General features: G+C 42.2%; 1 protein-coding gene and 1 long non-coding RNA gene across 2 annotated transcripts in view; both read right to left on the reverse strand.

Annotated features, from left to right (window-relative positions):
- The window catches only part of LOC307079178 (uncharacterized protein), an 85,466-nt gene that overhangs the window by 25,932 nt on the left and 35,025 nt on the right, over positions 1 to 24,509 (reverse strand).
- Positions 14,155 to 18,258, reverse strand: LOC307079183. The gene is made up of 3 exons (XR_013812028.1): positions 17,957 to 18,258; positions 14,323 to 14,345; positions 14,155 to 14,191 (listed from the first exon to the last, which is right to left on the reverse strand). It is a non-coding gene; the product is annotated as an uncharacterized lncRNA (long non-coding RNA).

The following is a 24,509-nucleotide window of genomic DNA, read 5'->3' on the forward strand; positions in this document are numbered from 1 at the left end:
TGAGGTCCACCTTGATAAGGATTGACACCAACAAGGCTACTGGCCCTGATGGGGTTTCGGGCCGTATACTGAGTTCATGTGCCGACCAGTTAGCAGGAGCTTTAACAGACATCTTCAACCTCTCCCTGCAACAAGCTGCAGTTCCCACCTGCCTTAAGACCACTACCATCGTCCCCATCCCAAAAAAATCTGCCATTCCCTGCCTCAATGACTACCGCCCAGTCGCCCTCACCCCAGTAATCATGAAGTGCTTTGAGAGGATGATACTGGCGTACATCAGAAACTGCATCCCTGTGGACCTGGACAGCCACCATTTTGCCCATAAGGCAAACAGATCCACAGAGGACGCTGTCTCCATCGCACTCCACACAGCCCTGTCCCACCTGGAGTGCCGAACACATATGTAAGGATGTTCCTTGTGGACTTCAGCTCTGCCTTCAACACCATAATCCCCCATAAACTGGTCCTCAAACTCATTCATCTTGGTATCCCCACCTCACTCTGCTCATGGATCCTGGACTTTGTTTCAAACCGACTGCAGAATGTCAGAGTAGGGGATCTGACATCCTCAACTACAACCTTGAACACCGGTGCGCCCCAAGGTTATGTACTCAGCCCAGCCCTATAAACCCTCTTCACCCCTGACTGAGTACACATCCATTCATCAAACACCATAATCGAATGTGCTGATGACTCCACTGCGGTGGGGCTCATTGGTGACCACAATGAGTGCCATTACAGGCAGGAGGTCCAACACATGGCAGAGTGGTGTGTGGAAAACAACCTGGTCCTAAACACCACCAAAACAAATGAGATCCTTGTGGACTTTAGGAGGTCCAAGAGGACCACGCAGACCCCACTTACCATCAATGGGGAAGAAGTGGAGAGGGTGGACTCTGTTAAATTCCTGGGGACGTACATCACCAAGGACCAAACATGGGCTACTAACATCTCCAACCTTGTAAAGAGGGCCCAGAAGAGGCTCTTCTTCCTACTGAAGCTCAAACAGGCTGGTTTATCCACACACCTGCTCATTAACTTTTATAGGAGCACAATTGAGAGCATCCTCTGCAGGGCTGCAGTGTGCGGTATGAAGGCTGCACAGCGGAGAGCAGGAGGGACTTGGCCAGAGTGGTTAGGTCAGCAATAAAGATCATAGGAGCTGAGCTCCCAGACCTGGACTCTGTGTGTGGTGACCGCCTGAAGACGAAGGCAAGGTCAATAAGCACTGATAAAACTCACCCTGGACACACCTTGTTTGTCCCCCTACCATCAGGGAAGAGGTACCGCACACTGCGGGCCCGCACCACAAGACTGAGGAACAGCTTTTCCCCCAGGAGCTGTAGCCTCCATCACCCCCTCAACCCCCTAACAAAGCACTAAGGACAACTCTCCTCCAGGAGCAGTAGCTTCCACCACCCACAACCCCCCCGCCCTGCCCCTCCACACACACACACACTGGACTTGATGGGCACAATATGGACAGGGTGTGTGTGTGTGTGTGTGTGTGTGTGTGTGTGTGTGTGTACCATTACTATTGTGCACTTTACAGTTGTGGCCTCCAATGAAATCTTTACGCACTTCACAACTGCTGTTCATTTTTAATCTACATATCACTATTTAAATATGTTTTAAACACTTCTGTGATTTGGTCTTTGTCTTTGTGTGATTGTCTTATTTGTCATTGTCTGATTTTGTCTTTTTGTGTCTTGTGTCATTTAGACATTTAATATATTGTGTTCTGCATCAAACCAGTAATCACACTTACCTCCCAAAGTTGAAAATGCAATTCATGTTGTTGAAAATACATATTATTGTGTTCTGTATCAAACTAGTAATAACACTTACCTCCTTAAATCGATGAAGAAATTCTATATAGAGATAAACAATACAGTCGCATGTTAGGACATCAGTCAATATCATTCAACATAACCGTGATACATGTTAGTTTAATGTGGATTGATGGATTAATGTTACCATGAAACATGTTACTTTAATCTAACCGTGATACATGTCAGTAGTTTAATGTTATCATGATACATGTTAGTTTAATGTTATCATGATACATGTCAGTAGTTTAATGTTATCATGATACATGTTAGTTTAATGTTATCATGATACATGTCAGTAGTTTAATGTTATCATGATACATGTTAGTTTAATGTTATCATGATACATGTCAGTAGTTTAATGTTATCATGATACATGTTATAGTTTATTGTAACGCGTACCTCCTGGGACTATGGTTGATGAAATGAAAGATATGCATCCTATGATTATGAACTGCTCAAAAAATGTTATCTGTTACTCATTTACAAAGTGAAGCATGTGGAATAAGACCTTACCCTGAAACTTCCTCTCCTGTTCCGGTGTTTCAGTTTCCTATAAAATAAAAATGTAAATAAAATATTAACAATGGGTTCATTACAAGGTCATCATTTAAGAACTCCACAACTGACAGCTAGGGTCACACATATTATTGTGTTTTGTATCAAACCAGTAAAAACACTTACCCAAAGAAGTTGATAATACATGGCTATATAGGGATAAACAATACAGTAACATGTCAGGAAAGCAGCCAATATCATTTGTTAGTATAATGTAACCGTGAAACATGTTAGTTAAATAAAACCATGATACATGTTAAAGTTTAATCAAACATGATACATTATTATGAACTGTTCCATATATTCTAATCATGTTTAATCAGTTGAACCAGTTCCTGGTTTCCACTCTGAATTAGCCTCTACACAGAAGAAGATCTTGACAGACTGAATACGTGTAGGGAGACGGCTGCCATTATCCTGGTCAAACAAGGACAGAAGTCTATCTACCCTTTGTCCCTGCTTTGTGTTGTCATGACGACTCAGTGAGCTACGTTATAAACGCCACTGAGCTGACGTTATGCTGGCCACATCGCCCCAGCTATGAGAGTAGTGTCTTATATACATGGATAGCTCCATTCTATAATCTAATATCTAGATGATGTTGTTCAGTAGGTCTGCCACTCTGGTCCCTCTGCTAGGTAGGCTCTGACTCTCTGGTACAATTAGATTAACCCTCACAGGGTGTTCGTATTTTTGTTACACAGGAGGTGCTGCTGGGTCTGGTGGACCCATTGCCTTTTAATTCAACATAATCAAACTTTTTTTTAAAATGCTCACCAAATGGTTACTTCAACCCAATTGCAAGAAATATAAACAACACATATGTTAAATTTGTTCCCTTTCCCTTTGTTAAATCACATTTATGAATAGAGGTGCCACTCGTTTTTCTTTATTTTTTTATTAAAATGTAACAAAATAAGGAAATGCATCATAAACAGGCATAACTGGGAAACATAAACATAAACATACTCAATAACATCTGTCTGAACAACAAATTAAGGCATTTGAACATGGCAATTATACTTATATCAGACTATACCACACATGAGGGGCAGAGTCTCACTGTATGTGCATTGCATATGTATTTTTTGCACTGCTTGCATGTATATTGGGTTTTTCTGTCCATCATGGGTCCACACGCTTCACAGCGTTTCTTTTTGGGGCTGCCGGCCACAATCTAGAATAATGAAAAGATAAGGATATTTACTAACACTCCTCTTCTCAGAAACATGAATTATTATACTACAACCTCATCACGCACTTACCTCAGGCTCTGCAGATGGTGGTTCTGTAATTTGGCAGGATGGGGCACCATCATGTTCCTCCTGAATCCTCCTCACAATGGCTGCAGAGACTGGAGTTCTTGGAAGGTTTCGTCTCCTTGCAATGTGAGGTCTCACCAACGTTTTCCCCAATTCCTCGAGAAAGAGACGCCTCTTCTGCAGCTTTCCCCTATTCCACTCTGGGCTTTGGGCTCTCCAAATGACGAAGGCGTTGTACGCGGAGATATCCAATATATCAAAAAATATCAACAGAGGCCATCGTAGGGTCTTCCTTATGCACCTGTAAGCTGCCACCAGCTTATCGAGGCTGTCCACCCCTCCTTTTGTGGCATTATAGTCCATGATCATTTCGGGCTTTTAATGCTCCTGGCCACAGATTCTCCCGTCCCTGTGCAGTGTACTCATGAGCACCACATTTTTTCCTTTCTTTGGAACATACGATGCCAGGGTCGTGTCAGCCGTGTATGCAAACTTCGATGACTGGACAGGCCTGTCCTCTTTTTTCAGCAGCTGGGGAGGGAGCTCAGTCCTGTTTTTGCGCACTGTTCCCAACATGGTCAGCTTCCGCTTTAGCAGCTCCTGTCCCAGCTCGTGTGATGTGAAGAAATTGTCGCACGTGATATTGTGTCCAGAAAGTCCTTGAGCCAAATCGAGGACCACTCTCATGCCTTGATTTTTCTCAGGGGCTCCTCCATGGCGTTTCCCTGTGTAGACCTGCAAGTTCCATGCATAAGGCTTAGATGGTATATACTGCCGAAATGGGCAGCGGCCCCGAAATGGCATCAGCTGCTCATCAACTGCGACATTTGGCCCAGGATTGTAAAACAGGGGGAGACGGGCCACCCACTTGTCCCACACCATCCTGATGGCAGCTAGCTTGTCTCTTTGCCGTCGAGCTGGTCTATCATCACGGTCATCAAAACGGATGGTCCTGGAAATTATTTTGAACGTTTCGAGAGACATCGTCGACCGGAAAAGTTCTCTGCCAGTTTCTTCATCCCACAGGGATTCAGTGGCCTCCCCATTGGACCTGAAAACACCAGCAAGGATGAGAACCCCAAAGTAAGCATCCAAACCGGTTTCGTCCATAACCTTCCACCTCTCTCCAAAAACTTTGCTCCCTTCTAAATTGGTGCAATCCAGGATGATTCTTTTGATAGGGGATGGCATGAAAAGGTCAAAAGAAGACTTGATGTCTTGTGCATGAGTGACTGCCAAGCGTGTAGGTCCTGGTAGCATCCGAATCACATTGGCAGCCATGCGGGGGAGTTCATTTCTTGAGCAGGTAGACCATTCAATTCTGCCATTTTTTGACATCCATATGTTGTCATTTGCAAGCTGCTGACAGTTTAGTCCAATGTCTGGCTGCTCAATGGCTGGTTCTATGGCTGGCTGCTCACCGGCTGGTCCTGCGGCTTGCTGCGCATCGGCTGGTCCTGGGGCTGGCTGCTGGCGGGCTGCTCCTGAGGCTGGCTGCTTGCGAGTTGGTCCTGGGGCTGGCTGCTTGCGGGCTGGTCCTGCCTGCTCATGGGATGGTCCTGGGGCTGGCTGCTCGCAGGCTTGTCCTGGCTGCTGCAGGGCTAGCCCTGAGGCTCTTCTACGTTTGGGAGCTGGCTGATTCTGATCCTCCTCTTCAAACTCAGTGTCAGACTCTGAATTTTCGGAAATGTTGTCCTCCCTTTCTGACACTATTTCCTCTGCATCACCATCAAATCCCTCTGTCTCTTCAAAAAACATCTGTAAGGCAGTCTGAACAGAGAATCGCTTTGCCATCTTGATCAGTCGTGATAAGATGGCAACGTGATAAGACGCTGACAGAGCCTTTTTATAGTGTCAGGTCCCCAAACTTGGTTCCCGCAAGTCAGAGGGTGAAATGTGTGGGAATATGGGTGAAGATAGTGTTTGGTTCTCCAATTTTGACACAATGTTGCAACCTTGTGCGGGAACAGTGGGCGCCCACTGTGGGTTCTCGCACCAAGGGTACGAGAACCTGCTTTACTCTCCTCTCTCACTCACACACACACACACACACACACACACACACACACACACACACAGAGAGGAGGAAGGGAAAATTAGGGTGCACAGGACCTTTGATTTCCACACTTAAACTAGCTCCGGGTCCACTGGACCCGAACACCCTGTGTGTAATATAAATGTGATGGGGGGGTATACAGGGGGGGGTCATTGAAAATGTTTTCTGATTCATGTTCCTCACAGAAAATGAGCCAAAGCCAATGAATCTTAGTTCAAAAAAATAATTATTTGTATCACTTTGATTAAGCTAAAAACTGAAAACGGGTCCCACAGACCCGAACACCTTATAAGGGTTAAATGTTTTAATCACAGCGATATCATTTGACAGTTTGAGTCAGTAACCCTTGAAAATCACTTGATATAAATAAGTTATCTGTTAGTTATTAACACAGTGAAAAATGTGGAATAAGAACTTACTGTTAAACTCCATAACCTGGTCCGGTGTTTCCTTTTTCAATAAAATAAAAATGTCAATCCAATATGAACATTGATTTCATTACAAGGTCATCATCAGTGGTGGATTAAGGTGGTCATTGGCCCCTAGGCTACTATTTTTGTGAGGCTTCCTTACTGATCCCGCAGAAAAAACTAAATTCAGTGCCATGTGTAAAAGCATGATAGGATTATTACATGGCCCTCACGTACCGCTCGGGGAGCACTGACACACACACACACAAACACACACACACACACACACACATTGAGACAGCCTTCACTAAAAGTGTGAATTCCCCATAGCTGCTGCAACCACGTATTTCTGGGGACCGACAAACAGAACTCCCTAATGAGGCTGGTAAAATCCAATTTGCGCAGAATATCGCTTTCAATGGACGGATCAGAGATGAATGAGTCTCTTTTGGCCCATTGTGGATCTCAGTCTATCTTTTACTAGCGCCAATTAGTGCTGGGCGGTATGACCAAAAATTTATATAGCAGTATTTTTCTCAATTCTAACGGTTTCACGGTATATGACATAAAATGAAAATGTAATGAAAATGATAAAAATGAAAAAAAATCACTAATATTTAGACAAATTTTTCAATCAATCGACTCATCTAAACTACTAATTAAAAAATAATTTAAAAAAAATAATAATAACAAATAATAATTACGCGCTGAAAGCAGGCAGGCACGCAGATATGCTGCTAGGGTTTACACTTGCGTGAATGGCGGGGTTTAAAACATTACTGCCAAAGTCCTTTTAAGTAATATAACGCAGGTTCACAAGGCAGCCACAGGAGACGCCAACATTGTTATCAACCGCTCGGTACCGCGCCGTATTAATTCCCAAGTTTTGAAAATAAAAGAAAGTATTTCAAGCGAAAAAGCAACTCTGTTTTTGATTTGTTTATTTGGTTTTGAACGAATAGTTTTGGATGCATGCATCGGCTTTGAGCTTTTTTGTTTGTTACTGTTACGGTTGCGGAGCGACGCCCCGCCCTCATGGGTAAAATCCTCCCTTTGTCGATGGCCATGCAGATGACCACGTGTTTTGCCCCGCATGTGATTTGTTAACCATTATGTTCATTTTGATGTGCCTTTCCCCGGACGTGATTGGTTGCTGCATCGGAAAGCCGAGGATGCGAGGAAGATAAAAGACGGGCGAGCTCAACATTATGGTTGGATTTAGTGATTCGTTTCCGCGTCATTCAGTTCGCCATGAGGAGTCGTTCGCGAATCGTTCGTTCCTTCGTTCAGTCGAGTTTCCGGTAGCGGTGAATCGAATCATACACGGTTCTCTGAGTCAGTCAGACTCAGCCCCTAGTTCGTTCGTTCGTTCAGTCGAGTTTCCGGTAGCGGTGAATCGAACTCAGACTCAGCGCCTCCCTCGTTCTCATTCTCATACCTCAACATTACAACTTTAAACAAAAGCAGCAGGATGGGGGGTTGTAGTTGATTATTGGATGTTTAACATATCAGCAAAATAATAGACTTGATTTAGCAATGATGGTGGGTGTCCCGGGTGTTTAAGGCTCTCATAAACAGAACCATGTGCAGCCCAAGACTGAATCTAGCTGCCAAAATTAACACTGCCTTCAAAACGAGAGCTGGTTAATTGTGAAAAATGCATTAAACTGTCATCAGACAACGCAGTTATACGCTATTGTAATGACCTCGCCGGTGACATAACGATGTCCAGTCATGGGTACTTGAAGGAACTTTAATGTAACAAACCAGGTCACTGAAAACCCGTAGTCAACGGCAAAAAGCCACACTAACAACAACCGGTTACCCGGGCAACCCCCCAACCCGGTCCCTTCAACGTGCAAGCCCCCACCCTCCTGTTCTCCCAAGGCCCTCCCCCAGCTGACCTGATGATTCGCCCCCCACACTGATTGACAAGAAGAACATCCAATGCATGCACAGAGAACAACTGGCATAACGGACAACGAAATACAATGCAACATATAACACACAAACTCTTTAAATGTCCCAGGGTCGCTACACTATAGACTCTAGAGTTTCTGGTATAAAGGCTGGGACGAATTTCAAATGATAAATATGTACACTTTATGTTGAAAGTATACTGTCGCGATTTCCATTGAAACGAATTGCGCGGTGACTAGTCTTCACAACGAGAGCTGGTAGGTTGTGAAAAATGTGGTATAAAGGCTGGGACGAATTTTGAATTATAAATATGTACAATGCATCCTTTAAATACGTCCATGCAACAGATGGCCAATGTGAATAATAGATAGCTCGCTCACTAAGCCCGTTTGTTTTTTCCCCATTAAACCTGTTGATTTCTGTCTTTCATTGACTAAAATTCAACGAGAGCGTCCTAGACTCAGTCCTAGAACAGCATACGATTGGCTGGCTCTCGTGAGTCGTGTCTCTCAGTCGGTCCCTCCTCACCACTCACACAGTGAGTGAACGAGCTGTCAGCGAGTCAGCGACTAGTGGGTCTGGGAGGAGTCGAGTCTGAGAACGAACGAGGCGAACGAGACGAACGAGAGAGAGGAACCAGTTCAGTTCGTTCGATTCGAACTGATTCGTTCGCGAACGAGTCAACACTACTCAACATTCGCAGCAGCTTGTCTCGGATTTGCAGCTTGCCATTAAGGTCTTGAAATTCTTTTCTTTGTTACTTGATTGAGGCTCTTGTTAGCTACCTGGGAACTGGACATAGGGAAAGTTTGTTAGACATTATCGGAAACACGCAGTTACTCCTTTATTTAGGAACACTAGGCGCAGGGGTGCTGTTCCACTCGTGTATTTTGGGGAGCTTTTCTTTGGTTATATTCATTTCTTTGATTTGGACGGCACCCAATGGCCCTTTTCCTTTTGTAGTTTTGCCTCCTCTGTTTTTGTTTCATTGATTACCCCAAGATCCGGGTTGAATAAACGACTTTAAGTTAACCAAAGACATCTGGTTTTCCCCTAGCGGGGGACGTAACATTACTTTGAAATCGCATACGCTCGCAACACACACTGACACACACACACACACGTTCATTTATTCAAGCATGCAGCAACTACAACCTGCCGATCTTCAATCAAAACAACATCAAGTAAGTGATGCCGCAGCGCGTTGACAAGTCCGTCCCGAGGCGTCCATAGGCTTTATGGTTTATATATTTGAAAGCCGTGGCAAACTCTTTTACCAGTTTCCCTGAAATATCACGCCTCGCAGTCATGGACCTATAAAGAAAGTTGCAGTCATAGTCGTACCATTCTTGTTTAGAAGCGCAACAACGAAAAGGGTCCCGTCTGAAACAGTGTCGTGCGGCGCAGCGTTCCGAACGTTGTGTAATAAAACACACTGGTATGAAGGTATACAAAAAAATCATATAACGAAAATACACACCGGTATGCGGTGTGAACCGGTATACCGCCCAGCACGAGCGCCAATTTTGAAAAAGAGCGCCCCCCCCTGTCATTGGCCACAGACAAAGTCATAAATAGTGGAGAGCTATATCGACAAATGGAAACACTTCGCTTTCCCCTTTTCAAACATTCTGCCTCTTTGCTGTCCAGCAGACATGACTTATTCCTTTACAACCAATTTGACTTTATGTCCCTGGCCATATGACGTGGCCCACACATCTACCCAATCAGCTGCTTCACTTTTTTATGGTTCTTGTAATGGGCCAATAGGGGTGAAGACTTTTTTTATTTTAAGTAAAATTGAAAATGGACTGGCCCATCCAGGGCCCCTTGCACACCTAGGCCCCTAGGCTCAGCCGAGGCTAGCCTGTGTGTTAATCCGCCTCTGGTCATCATCTAATAACTCCACCACTGCCAGCTAGGGTCACACATATTATTGTATTCTGTATCAAACCAGTAATAACACTTACCATCTTATCTATTTGTTCTTCGAATTCTATAGAGAGAAACAACACACTAACATGTGAGGACAGCAGTCACTATTATTGAGCATAACCCTGATACATGCTTGTTTAATGTAACATGATACATGTTGGTTTAATGTAACATGATACATGTAAGTTTAATTTAACCATTATACATGTTAGAGTTAATTGTAACAAGATTCATGTTAGTTTACTATAACCATGATACATGTTAGTTAAATCTAACCATGATACATGTTATTTCATTGTAACTATGATACATGTTAGTTTAATGTAACACGATTCATGTTAGTTTAATATAACCATGATACATGTTAGTTAAATCTAACCATGAAACATGTGAGTTCATTATAACTATGGTACATGTTAGTTTAATGAAACATGATACATGTTAGAGTCCAATAGAGTTCACCGAAGCAAAATGAAAAACTCAAGACCGCACAAAGTTTCTCCATTTTTATTCTCCTCAACTAGGAGGCGTTGGGAGTTTCCCTCTGAGGTTCTGTCCAACAGACGAGCGACCCGCTGACCGCGAGCCGTTGGTTTACAGTACGGTCGGCCTATTAGAGTCCAGTGTGAACGCTGATTGAACCAAATGAAAATGTAACAAAGCCTCAGCTTCACCCTGAATCTGACCGAATCTACGAACTAAAGAAGTAAAAGCACCATTTCTACCCTTGGTCCCTGCTCTGGGTTGTCATGACGTCTCAGTGAGCTACGTTATAAACGCCACTGAGCTGACGTTATGCTGGCCCCATCGCCCCAAAAATGTTTTGAATCACAGCGATATCATTTGACTTGGTGTGAGTCATTAACCCTTGCAAATCACTGGATATTAATAAATGATCTGTAACTCATTTACAAAGTGAAACATGTGGAATAAGAACTTACCAATGATCATCGAATCCAGTTGCAATGTCCTTTTCTATAAGAGAAAAATGTAAAATAAATTAAAAAAAACATTGGGTTCATTACAAGGTCATCATCTAATAACTCCACCATTGCCAGCTAGGCAGTGGTGGAGTATTACCAAAAAAGTATTACCAAGAAAGTATTACCAAGACTCCAAGAGATAAAAACACACTGGACAAAGTATATACAAATATACAGAGGGCATATAAAGCTGCACCATCCCCACACCTCGGATTATCAGATCATATCTCCTTACACTGATTCCATCTTATAAACCAGTTGCTGTAGAACCAAACCAGCTGTGAAGACAGTACAGGTATGGAGTGAGGAAGCTGTAACATCACTACAGGACTGTTTTGAGGGCACAGTATGGGAGTTTTTTTCACAGGGAGTACACCTCTAACGTCCTGGACTACATTCAGTTTTGCACCGAGACAGTACTGCACACCAGAACCATCAAGGTTTTCCCTAATCAGAAACCCTGGTTTGACGGTAATGTCAGGTCGCTGCTCAGGGCGAGAGATACTGCCTTCAGGTCGGGTGACATGCTGGCCTATAGAACTGCCCGACGAGACCTGAAAAAGGGCATTAAAGAGGACAAAGGCAAGAACAGACAGCGCATTGAGGGTCACTTTGAAAACACGGACCCAAGGAGCATGTGGAGAGGCATCAAAACTATAACTGACTACAAATATAACACCACTGTGATGACCTTGCTCTGGGTGGTTGTGCAGGGGATTGTAGAGGCGTGTCTCAGGTGTGGCAGCAGGAGCTGCAACACACCTGATCTCCATTCCAATCAGGCTCCTCCACACTTATTTAAGATGGCTTCTAGGCCATCTCACTCTCTCTGATCCTACCCAGACAGCAGGGCTGTAGGTTCTTTAGATGGGTCTGATATACTACACTACACTATTCACATGCACCCATACACTACAGACACTACTGATGATACTGATGGTTTACATGCTTACATGGTTTATCGTTATCTCTTTATAGAGGTTATTGGTTCTAAATAAATATACTAAATATACTACTGTGTGGTCTCCCCTTTTTTGTCATGAATTACAAGCTAGTTCATGACACCACACTGGTTAGTGAGGAGGAGGAGTAGACCCTCACCCTTCAGCACCACCAGGTGAGGTCCACCTTGAGAAGGATTGACACCAACAAGGCTACTGGCCCTGATGGGGTGTCGGGCCGTATACTGAGTTCATGTGCCGACCAGTTAGCAGGAGCTTTTACAGAAATCTTCAACCTGTCCCTGCAGCAAGCTGCAGTTCCCACCTGCCTTAAGACCACTACCGACGTCCCCCTCCCCCAAGAAATCTGCCATTCCCTGCCTCAATGACTACCGCCCAGTCGCCCTCACCCCAGTAATCATGAAGTGCTTTGAGAGGATGATACTGGTGTACATCAGAGACCGCAACCCTGTGGACCTGGACAGCCACCATTTTGCCCATAAGGCAAACAGATCCACAGAGGACGCTGTCTCCATCGCACTCCACACAGCCCTGTCCCACCTGGAGTACCGAACACATATGTAAGGATGTTCTTAGTGGACTTCAGCTCTGCCTTCAACACCATAATCCCCCATAAACTGGTCCTTAAACTCATTCATCTTGGTCTCCCGAACTAACTCTGCTCATGGATCCTGGACTCTGTTTCAAACCGACCGCAGAATGTCAGAGTAGGGGATCTGACATCCTCAACTACAACCTGGAACACCAGTGCGCCCAAAGGTTATGTACTCAGCCCAGCCCTATAAACCCTCTTCACCCCTGACTGCGTACCCATCCATTCATCCAACACCATAATCTAATGAGCTGATGACTCCACTGTGGTGGGGCTCATTAGTGACCACAATGAGTGCCATTACAGGCAGGAGGTCCAACACATGGCAGAGTGGTTTGTGGAAAACAACCTGGTCCTAAACACCACCAAAACAAATGAGATCCTTGTGGACTTTAGGAGGTCCAAGAGGACCACGCAGACCCCACTTACCATCAATGGGGAAGAAGTGGAGAGGGTGGACTCTGTTAAATTCCTGGGGACGTACATCACCAAGGACCTAACATGGGCTACTAACATCTCCAACCTTGTAAAGAGGACCCAGAAGAGGCTCTTCTTCCTACTGAAGCTCAAACAGGCTGGTCTATCCACACACCTGCTCATTAACTTTTATAGGAGCACAATTGAGAGCATCCTCTGCAGGGCTGCAGTGTGCGGCATGAAGGCTGCACAGCGGAGAGCAGGAGGGACTTGGCCAGAGTGGTTAGGTCAGCAATGAAGATCATAGGAGCTGAGCTCCCAGACCTGGACTCTGTGTGTGGTGACCCCCTGAAGAGGAAGGCAAGGTCAATAAGCACTGATAAAACTCACCCTGGACACACCTTGTTTGTCCCCCTACCATCAGGGAAGAGGTACCGCACACTGCGGGCCCGCACCACAAGACTGAGGAACAGCTTTTCCCCCAGGAGCTGTAGCCTCCATCACCCCCTCAACCCCCTAACAAAGCACTAAGGACAACTCTCCTCCAGGAGCAGTAGCTTCCACCACCCACAACCCCCCCGCCCTGCCCCTCCACACACACACACACTGGACTTGATGGGCACAATATGGACAGGGTGTGTGTGTGTGTGTGTGTGTGTGTGTGTGTGTGTCTATCTAATCTACATATCACTATTTATATATGTTTTAAACACTTCTGTGATTTGGTCTTTGTCTTTGTGAGTGTCTTATTTGTCATCGTCTCATTGTGTCTTTTTGTGTTTTGTGTCATTTAACCATTTAAACTCTAACTGCTGCTAGAGAGTGCCAACCTGTATTTCGTTGTGTACTACAATCACAATTAAACTCCTTGAACCTTCACACATATTATTGTGTTCTGTATCAAAACAGTAATAACACTTACCTTATTATATCGATCAATCAATTCTATATAGAGATAAACAATACAGTAACTTGTCAGGACAGCAGTCAATATCATTCAGCATAACCCTGATACATGTAAGTTTAATGTAACAATATATATGTTAGTTTAATGTAATCATGATACATATCAGTACTTTAATGTTATCATGATACATGTTAGTTTAGTAAAATGCGTCGCTCCCAGGACTATGATTGATGTAATGAAAGATATGAATCCTATTATTATGAAATGCTCAATATATTCTAAGTTATCTGTTACTAATTTACAAAGTGAAGCATGTGGAATACCTGTGAACTTCCCCTCCTGTTCCGGTGTTTTCTTTCTCTATAAAATAAAAATGTGAATACAATTTCAACATTGGGTTCATTACAAGGTCATCATCTAATAACTCCACCACTGACAGCTAGGGTCACACATATTATTGGGTTCTGTATCAAACCAGTAAAAACACTTACCAACTGAAGTTGCCAACGCATGTCTATATAGAGATAAAGAATACAGTAACATGTCAGGACAGCAGCCAATATCAGTAGTTTAGTTACATTAGTATAATGTAACCGTGATACATGTTAAAGTTTAATCTAACATGATACATTATTATGAACTGCTCCATATATTCTAATCATGTTTAATCAGTTGAACCAGTTCCTGGTTTCCACTCTGAATTAGCCTCTACACAGAAGAACATCTTGACTGACTGAATACGTGTAGGGAGACGCAGGGGCGATTCTAGGGTCAGAGCTTTAGAGGTGCTGAGCACTCAATGAGCCCCACTGCCACACCACCCACCCTTTTTTCACACAAAAACAAAAAATATTTCTATTGAAAAATAACTTCATAATTTTAACATTGGTTCAACTAACTCAAAAGATTTTATGTTTTGGACATTATTTAACAATTTCAAAGACGAACAAATATAATTTTTAGAATAACATTTCTTACTCCCAAGTTTTAGGGGTGCTGAGCCCCTTTTTAGGGGTGCTTCAGCACCCCTAAAAATGGGCTAGCCTCGCCCCTGGGGAGACGGCTGCCACTATCGTAGTCAAACAAGGACAGAAGTCTTTCTACCCTTTGTCCCTGCTCTGTGTTGTCATGACGACTCAGTGAGCTACGTTATAAACGCCTCTGAGCTGACGTTATGCTGGCCACATCGCCCCAGCTATGAGAGTAGTGTCTTATATACATGGATAGCTCAATTCTATAATCTAATATCTAGATGATGTTGTTCAGTAGGTCTGCCACTCTGGTCCCTCTGCTAGGTAGGCTCTGACTCTCTGGTACAATAGGATGAAATGTTTTAATCACAGCAATATCATTTGATTGTGTTTTAGTCAGTAACCCTTGAAAATCACTGGATATTAATAAGTTATCTGTTAGTTATTAACACAGTGAAAAATGTGGAAAAAGAACTTACTGTTACACGCGTTAACCTGTTCCGGTGTTTCCTTTTTCAATAAAATAAAAATGTCAATCCAATATGAACATTGATTTCATTACAAGGTCATCATCAGTGGTGGATTAAGGTGGTCATTGCCCCCTAGGGTACTATTTTTGTGAGGCCTCCTTACTGATCCCGCAGAAAAAACTAAATTCAGTGCCATGTATAAAAGCGTGCTAGGATTATTACATGGCCCTCACGCACACACTCGGAAGCACTGGCATACACACACACACACACACACACACACACACACACACACACAAAGACAGCCTTCACTAAAACAGCAATGAGACAGAAAGAAGTGTGAATCCCCCATAGCTGCTGCAACCACGTATTTCTGGGGACCGACAAACAGAACTCCCTATGAGGCTGGTAAAATCCAATTTGCGCAGAATATCGCTTTCAATGGACTGATCAGAGATGAATGCGTCTCTTTGGGCCCATTGTGGATCTCAGTATATCTTTTACTAGTGCCAATTAGCGCTACTAAATTGCTGGGCGGTATGACCAAAAATTTATATAGAAGTATTTTTCTCAATTCTAACGGTTTCACGGTATATGACAGTAATAAAAATGAAAAAAAAACACTAATATTTAGACACATTTTTCAATCAATCGACTCATCTAAACTACTAATTAAAAAATAATTAAAAATAATAATAATGACAAATAATAATTACGCGCTGAAAGCAGGCAGGCACGCAGATATGCTGCTCGGGTTTACACTTGCGTGAATGGCGGGGTTTAAAACATTACTGCCAAAGTCCTTTTAAGTAATATAAGGCAGGTTCACAAGGCAACCACAGGAGACGCCAACATTGTTATCAACCGCTCAGTACCGCGCCGTATTAATTCCCAAGTTTTGAAAATAAAAGCAAGTATTTCAAGCGAAGAAACGACTGTTTTTTATTTGTTTATTTGGTTTTGAACGAATAGTTTTGGATGCATGCATCGGCTTTGAGCTTGTTTGTTTGTTACTTTGAAATCGCATACCCTTGCAACACACACACACACACACACGCTCATTTATTCAAGCATGCAGCCACTACAACCTGCCGATCTTCAATCAAAACAACATCAAGTAAGTGATGCCGCAGCGCGTTGACAAGTCCGTCCCGAGGCGTCCATAGGCTTTATGGTTTATATGTTTGAAAGCCGTGACACACTCTTTTACCAGTTGGCCTGAAATATCACGCCTCGCAGTCATGGACCTATAAAGAAAGTTGCAGTCATAGTCGCACCATTCTTGTTTAGAAGCGCAACAACGAAAAGGGTCCCGTCTAAAACAGTGTCGCGCAGCGTTCCGAACGTTGTGTAATAAATCACACTGGTATGGCGGTATACAAAAAAAATATATCATAACGAATATACACACCGGCTGAAAAACACCAATTTCATAAAAAAGTCATAAATAGTGGAGTGCTATATCGACAAATAGAAACACTTCGCTTTCCCCTGTTCATACATTCTGCCTCTTTGCTGTCCAGCAGACATGACTTATTCCTTTACAACCAAATTGACTTTATGTCCCTGGCCATATGACATGGCCCACACATATACCCAATCAGCTGCTTCACTTATTAATGGTTCTTGTTATGGGCCAATAGGGGTGAAGACTTTTTTATTTTAAGTAAAATTGAAAATAGTCTGGCCAATCCAGGGCCCCTTGCCCACCTGGGCACCTAGGCTCAGCCGAGGCTAGCCTGTGTGTTAATCCGCCTCTGGTCATCATCTAATAACTCCACCACTGCCAGCTAGGGTCACATATATTATTGTATTCTGTATCAAACCAGTAATAACACTTACCATCTTATCTATTTGTTCTTCGAATACTAAAGAGAGAAACAACACATTAACATATCAGGACAGCAGTCACTATCATTGAGCATAACCCTGATACATGTTAGTTTAATGTAACATGATACATGTTAGGTTAATGTAACATGATACATGTTAGTTGAATGTAACCATGATACATGTTAGTTGAATGTAACCATGATAAATGTTAGTTAAATCTAACCATGATGCATGTGAGTTTATTGTAACTATGATACATGTTAGTTTAATGTAACCATGATACATGTTAGAGTTCAATCAAACTATGTTACATGTTAAAGTTTAATCTAACATGATACATTATTATGAGCTGCTCCATATATTCTAATCATGTAGAGTCAGTTGAACCGGTTCCTGGTTTCCACTCTGAATTAGCCTCTACACAGAAGAACATCTTGACAGACTGAATACGTGTAGGGAGACGGCTGCCATTATCGTGGTCAAACAAGGACAGAAGTCTTCCTACCCTTTGTCCCTGCTCTGTGTTGTCATGACGACTCAGTGAGCTACGTTATAAACGCCACTGAGCTGACGTTATGCTGGCCACATCGCCCCAGCTATGAGAGTAGCGTCTTATATACATGGATAGCTCCATTCTATAATCTAATATCTAGATGCTGTTGTTCAGTAGGTCTGCCACTCTGGTCCCTCTGCTAGGTAGGCTCTGACTCTCTGGTACAATAGGATGAAATGTTTTAATCACAGCGATATCATTTGACTGTGTTTGAGTCAGTAACCCTTGCAAATGACTGGATATTAATAAATGATCTGTTACTCATTTACAAAGTGAAACATTTGGGATAAGAACTTACCAGTTAAATCCCTTTCCATTTTCAGTCTTCTATAAACCAATGCTATGAAGTGATAAACAACACATGTCAGAACAGAAGTCACCATCATTCAGCATAACCCTGATACATGTTAGTTTAATGTAAACATGATACATGTTAGTTTAATGTAAGCATGATACATGCTAGTTTAATGTAACTATGAAACATATGTTAGTTGAATGTAACCATGATACTTGTCAGAGTTTAATGTAATATGATAAATGTAAGGTTAATGTAACCATGATAGATGTTAAGAGTTGAATGTAACATGATACATAAAATAGTTGAATACAACGCTTACCTCCCAGGAAGATGATTGATATAATGAAAGTTATGCATCCTATTATTATGAACACAATAGCAACATATGTAATGCATGTAGAATCAGTTGAATCAGTTCCTGGTTTTATCTGCACCCCTCCCAAAGAACCACACCTGAAACCAGAAGGACAAAACCACGTTTAGTTCTAGAGTAGTAGACTGGGTGATGGACTCCTGGTCTAAAGGTACTGGGTTCGATCCCCAATGTCCACAACCAACCTGTAGGCCTTCAGGAAGGTTCTGGAGCTAGATGCCTGACCCCTACCTGTTCCTACTGACCTGTATCTACCTGTGACTGAATTCATTGTACACCGCTTTGGAGAAAATTACTAGATAGTAAATTATTTATATTGTCAAGCATTAATGACACTTTTATAGTATCTAATTCTGACATTTGTATTATTAAATTGAAGAGTAAACAAACATAACATTATGACTATGGTATGTATTTTAAGAACAGGCAAATAAAAGCCACACCAGTACATGATATATTTCCCAGGCCTAATTCTTAACAACCATTATTGTACTTTATGTTCAGATTGTTTAATTAACTCCACTTACATCGTGTGGGGTTGGCATGACAATGTGGCACCTGTGAATGTGTCTTTATCTGCTGAGTCACTACAGAAGAATCCATCCAGGGCCTCACACTCAGTATCTGATGTTGGAGTACACTTCTTCTTCACCTTCAGACCTGTCAATCACAACAGTTACAGACAACCTGAGAGTACACAACTTATGTTATAAATATGAGCAACACAACTTATCTGTTATCATCATGAACAACATAACTACTCTGATATGAACATGAACACAACGGTCTCATCAACACAACATATGGGGGTTGCATGGGGGGGCGTTTCCATTTAATAATATAGATATACCTGGGACACACTTTGTACAGGCAGAGCATTGCTTCTGTCCGCTAAGGCCTTCTTTGAAAGTACCATGGGGGCACTTTGAGCACAATGAATTGGTTGTCGCTGTGCAATCCCTACCAACCCTATATCCTGTTGGAAAGAACGTTTAAAATATGTTGTTTTCCAATGGATTTGGTTGAAGAAATCATACAGAACTATTTTGGACAACAGCTTGACAACAGATGGGTTAATGGACTCTTACCAGCAGGACATGCAAAGCAGCAGAACTGTCCCGCTCTGTATTCATCGCTGGCACACAATGGTGATGCATTACTAGCAGCGCCATACGTATTACTAACTGAACATATTAGGAACATCATTTGTAAGAACATGGTGGTCCAGTTTGTATGACCTTCAACCATCTGATGGTTTTTGGCAGATAATTCTTCTGTGTGTCAGTGCAAGTCTTGTTATTCAATCATTCATTGCCATGCAGCTACAGACTTTTCTTGAAGTTCAGAAACATCTGGAGAGATAAAAAATATATTCAGGAGTTAATAAATGTATTAAAATCTTTACTACTTTTCTCTAAACCAAAATAATATCTAAGTTTGAAAACATTAGAGCTGTTAAACAAAGTTGTCAAGCTTTGTCTGCATTAACTGTGATATAATGCTTATCATTTTGCTGTGATAAACTAAATACATTTGTGAGTGTTAAAAGTGTGTCAAAAATATAATGTACCACTTTATGTTCATTGGGCTACATCATTTTCTAGATTAATTTGGTCTTTGGATCCTATGTTTAATATAGGATTTCTATGGGTGAAACACTGTACCTTACTCATCCATGTAGGCCTGCACAAATACACACATACATATACACATACTAAACCCCAAACACAGTCACCTGGCTGCTGAAGATCTCAGGGCCTAGGGGCCAATCACCAGCCTGGAGGCCTGAGTGTAGGCCTGCCCAATGAGCAGGCCCCATCTGCTGAACCAGGCCCCCCTGGTTCAGCAGATGAGACACAGTGTATTGCATCGGTTCTCAATATGTGGCAGAAAATGGTCATGCTCTTAAAGTTTGCCTCATAATAACAGAATGAGCCTCTATTCTGATAGGCGCCACAACAACAGATTTCATTAATCAAATAATATAATTCATGAAGAAAAAGTGATCTGTGCTGAGGTGACGTTATCGTGTCACGCTGTCCACACGTTGATTCTAGGGGTGGGAGAGCAGACCGCCACTTGGTCACCAAAGTTGCAGTCTGTAACACAGTAATTACTGCTGAACTGGGAAGTGACACTTTCGGGTTCAAATCAAAATACGAGTAACATCTCAAGGCTGCAGTGTTGTGTGATCATAGAACACGTTCAATTAAGAGGTATAGCTTATGAACTAAGGGGTCATTCATGAAACATCTGTAATATCTCCATGTGTGCCAGGAACACAAATGAGGCAGCAGGTTATGTGTGACCCCTCCTGTCCTCAACAGTACTATATTTTTATTGTACTGAGAGATATTCCCTTTGAGCTCTTATTGTCCAATTCAGTGTCGGTGCAATGCATTTAATCCGCCATGTGGGGGCGACACCGCATTCACCTGACAGTATGCCTCAGTAACTTTTGACTAGGGTTGTCCTCGATTTGATTTTGCAAGGTCAAAAATGAATCTTCATCCCAGACACATCATCGACGACCGAGCACCTCTACCAACAAATTCACTTTTCACAATATGATGACAACTTGCGCATCCGTTCAAGTCAATCAATTGGGCAGAAAATATAGTCTACTATTCGCCATAGTTATTATAAAATAGAAATATATAATTATAATAATGTACCGTAATTAATACAAAACATAATGACCCAAACAGCGGCAGGTGTCTGTCATTTGACATTCATTTAATAACACTGTAAATCACTCATTAGGGTTCGGGTCAACCCGTTGGAATGTCCTGCTGGGTCGGAGAAGATTTGAGGTCGCCCCTAGTAAATACTTTTTTTGGGGGGGTTGACTTAAAGACTAATGATACGTGAGGGTCCAGAGGCTAGCCTCAACTGGTTCTCAACTGGTCCTGAGGCTATCCTGAGGACCAGTTGAGATCTACTGCAATAAACCGTAGAAAAGGCAACATATAAAAGACGTTTTAAACCGAGAACCATGGCAGAGCAAATAAGATTGACTAGAGTAGAACTTAGGTTCGAAAATACAAATCATTCATAACTTGACACTGACCTTATCGACGATGTTGCCTTAGGAGACTGAATTCTGGCTGAAAAACGTGAAAAGACGTTTGGGAAACAGAATGCATTTCAAATAGTTTGAGGCATCGCACATTAGATCTTGTTTTCTGTGACTCAGAGACTGTATGAAATAAGACTGGAAAATGAAAGCTCAAAGTTCAGCAGTACTTGGCATGGACATGAAGGAGTTATATGGTGTCCGTTGCGTTCAGCAGTACTTGGCATGGACATGAAGGAGTATATGGTGTCCATAGTACATTCTAAATTATAATGCCTAAACAAGGGCAGTACTGTTCTGATTGTGGATCAACAGGATTGTTAGTCATATATTAAAAGTGGGTCACATACAGTATATTTGGCAAGATACTTTGCCCTATACATATATATATATACATAAATATATGACATCACTGCATATTACTGCCATTTAAAAGTAAGAACTTTCAAGGGTATGGGCATAAACTGCAGTTGATGATTTGTAATTGATAAAGCCATAACTAGGTAAATGAGGCCATAACATTGATAAAAGAAGCATGATGTAATGCACAACTGTTCCTTCAGTGTTGAGGATTGTTGGGGATGGGGTCAGGGTTAGGAACTGAAGTTAAGAGCCTGCCCTGTCTTCAGGTGAGGAGGAATTTTATTGATTGAACTTTAGCCAGGATCAAAATAGAATTAAATTGATAAGATTGCTGACAATAATGCAAGGAAGAGAAGGTCATTCATACATTCTTATATCAAAACATCTGGATTAGGTAGGGGTTAGACAGTACAGAGACAGGTCATTAAGGAGCAGGTAGGGGTTAGACAGTACAGAGACGGGTCCTTAAGGAGCAGGTAGGGGTTAGACAGTATAGAGACAGGTCCTTAAGGAGCAGGTAGGGGTTAGACAGTACAGAGACAGGTCATTAAGGAGCAGGTAGGGGTTAGACAGACCAGAGACAGGTCGTTAAGGAGCAGGTAGGGGTTAGACAGGACAGGTCGTTAAGGAGCAGGTAGGGTTGGACAGTACAGAGACAGGTCATTAAGGAGCGGGTAGGGGTTAGACGGTACAGAGACTGTCATGGTCGGGTGCTTGCTTTTAAAAAGACAGTTTAACAACCATTACCGGTAGGTCCGTGTTTACAGGAAGTCCACACAAGTCGATTGCCGAATGCGCCGGAGTTCAGTTCAAGGAGGAAAGTTTTGGAATTTATAATTTATATAATTTATATTTATAAATAGTATATAGTAAGTGTTGACACGTAAATTAAAAGGACTTGCATATGTAAGTTAGTTACAAAATATTTGTTCGCTACAATCAAGCATGGCACGTTGTTGACGAAAGTGACTACACACGTGATTGACGCATAGAGTGAAGGACAGCTCAAGCACCGGAGAAGACGACCCATATACAGCTTGAAGTCAAGAGAGAGATGGTTCGTGTTTGTGTTTTCCTCTTGCCTCACTCCTGGTTTTACTCAATATACCTGTTCACCGTCACTCCAACTCCTGTCCTGTCTGTTCTGCTCTTGGGTCCAGCAGCTATCGCTCCCATAACACGTACTAGAAATTGCATTGCGTAATGTATTATATTAAACTATTGGTTTGCTAAGGGATAGACTTGTAAATTACCACAGTAAGAAGAGAATAAACAAGTTGACCAATAACATTGCTATAAATCTGATAGTATACATGGGATATTCCATTGATATTCTTTGTCAACGGGAGCGGGAACTTATTCGAACCCTACGTTATACGTCCGCCATGACACATGCCTTCTCCCCTGGCCTTGGCGCCATTATTTCAAGCCTATTTTTACGGGTTTCTGCAAATTAAGCCGAACTACACTCACCCACTACCCCAACCAAAACTCACTTCCCAAGGCCCTGCCAACCTGTAACCAGTTTGTCGACGCTCAGCATGGTCGCTGAACAGAATGACGCAATAGAAATTTCAATAACAATAATAAATAGCTAATAATAAATTGATATAATAAATAGCAATGTCAATGAAATTAATATGAAATAAAAGTAAATAGATAAATTAATTACCAATTTATATGACCTTTAACTATAAAACTGTTCGACCGTTTTTGATGACAGCAAAGTTGTGCGGCTGGGTTTCAGTGCAAGTCATTCAAGGCAAAATAAGGTTTATTGTTTTGACATGCTTTCATTCAAAATATATATTGTCCACACTTGCTATATTTTGGCTCCCATATCATCATTGTCATGCATGTTGACGTTCTGAAATATTTGGGAAGAGATAAAAAAGAAAAAGTCTGATAACAAATGCAATATTTCACAAGATAGAAATCCGAATGAATGTGCGATGTGAATGAATTCATTGTTTTTTCAGCGTGATCAGGAGCCACCTAGTGGCCATATGGGGTAGGGGAGAATAGTCTCTGGGGAAACCAACTAAACGGGAAAACTCAATTAAAACGGAGTGACGGCACGCGAAGCAGAACTAAACATAATGCATTGAGATTTGTAACTGCTCTGTGCCTCAAGTATGCACTTCATGTCTCTCATGACGGGCACTCTCACATCATGTTGTGAGAGTAATTAAAACATTTTAATCAAGTGGTAAAAATAATGTAAAAAAATGTAAGACAACATTGTAGAAAAATAACACAACATTTTTTTCTGGCTCCTCTCACCAAACATCTCCATATCTCCATATAAACATTCCCTGTACATCTTCCTTGGTGGTCGCCCAAGAGAGTTGGAGCTTGGACCAAAGCCAACGTTACCCATCATATCCCAGGACGCCTCACAGAGCACACCTCACACTATTGATTACACGCTTGTCTTTGCTCTGTGAGCCACATATAGAAGAATAATGTGAGGATTGATCAAATAATGATTAACACATCACACCTGTTCTCCTGTGAAAGCTGGCATCAGGACGGAATCAGACTGGTGTATTTCCTCCTCTAGTTTCTGAGTTTGAATCATCAGATTCACTTTCCGCCTGATCCAGAATTTCTGGATCAGGCGGAAACTGGCGTTACTTTGTCTCCTGTAATGTCTTTCTCCTTCAATAATGAAACACGCTCGATGTTAAGGAATCCTGGGACTGGACCCATCTCGATGTCTCTCCCTCCAGCAGCCGACC

The sequence above is a fragment of the Pollachius pollachius genome (genome assembly GCF_949987615.1).
Source record: "Pollachius pollachius genome assembly, chromosome: 8".
Lineage (NCBI taxonomy): Eukaryota > Metazoa > Chordata > Actinopteri > Gadiformes > Gadidae > Pollachius > Pollachius pollachius.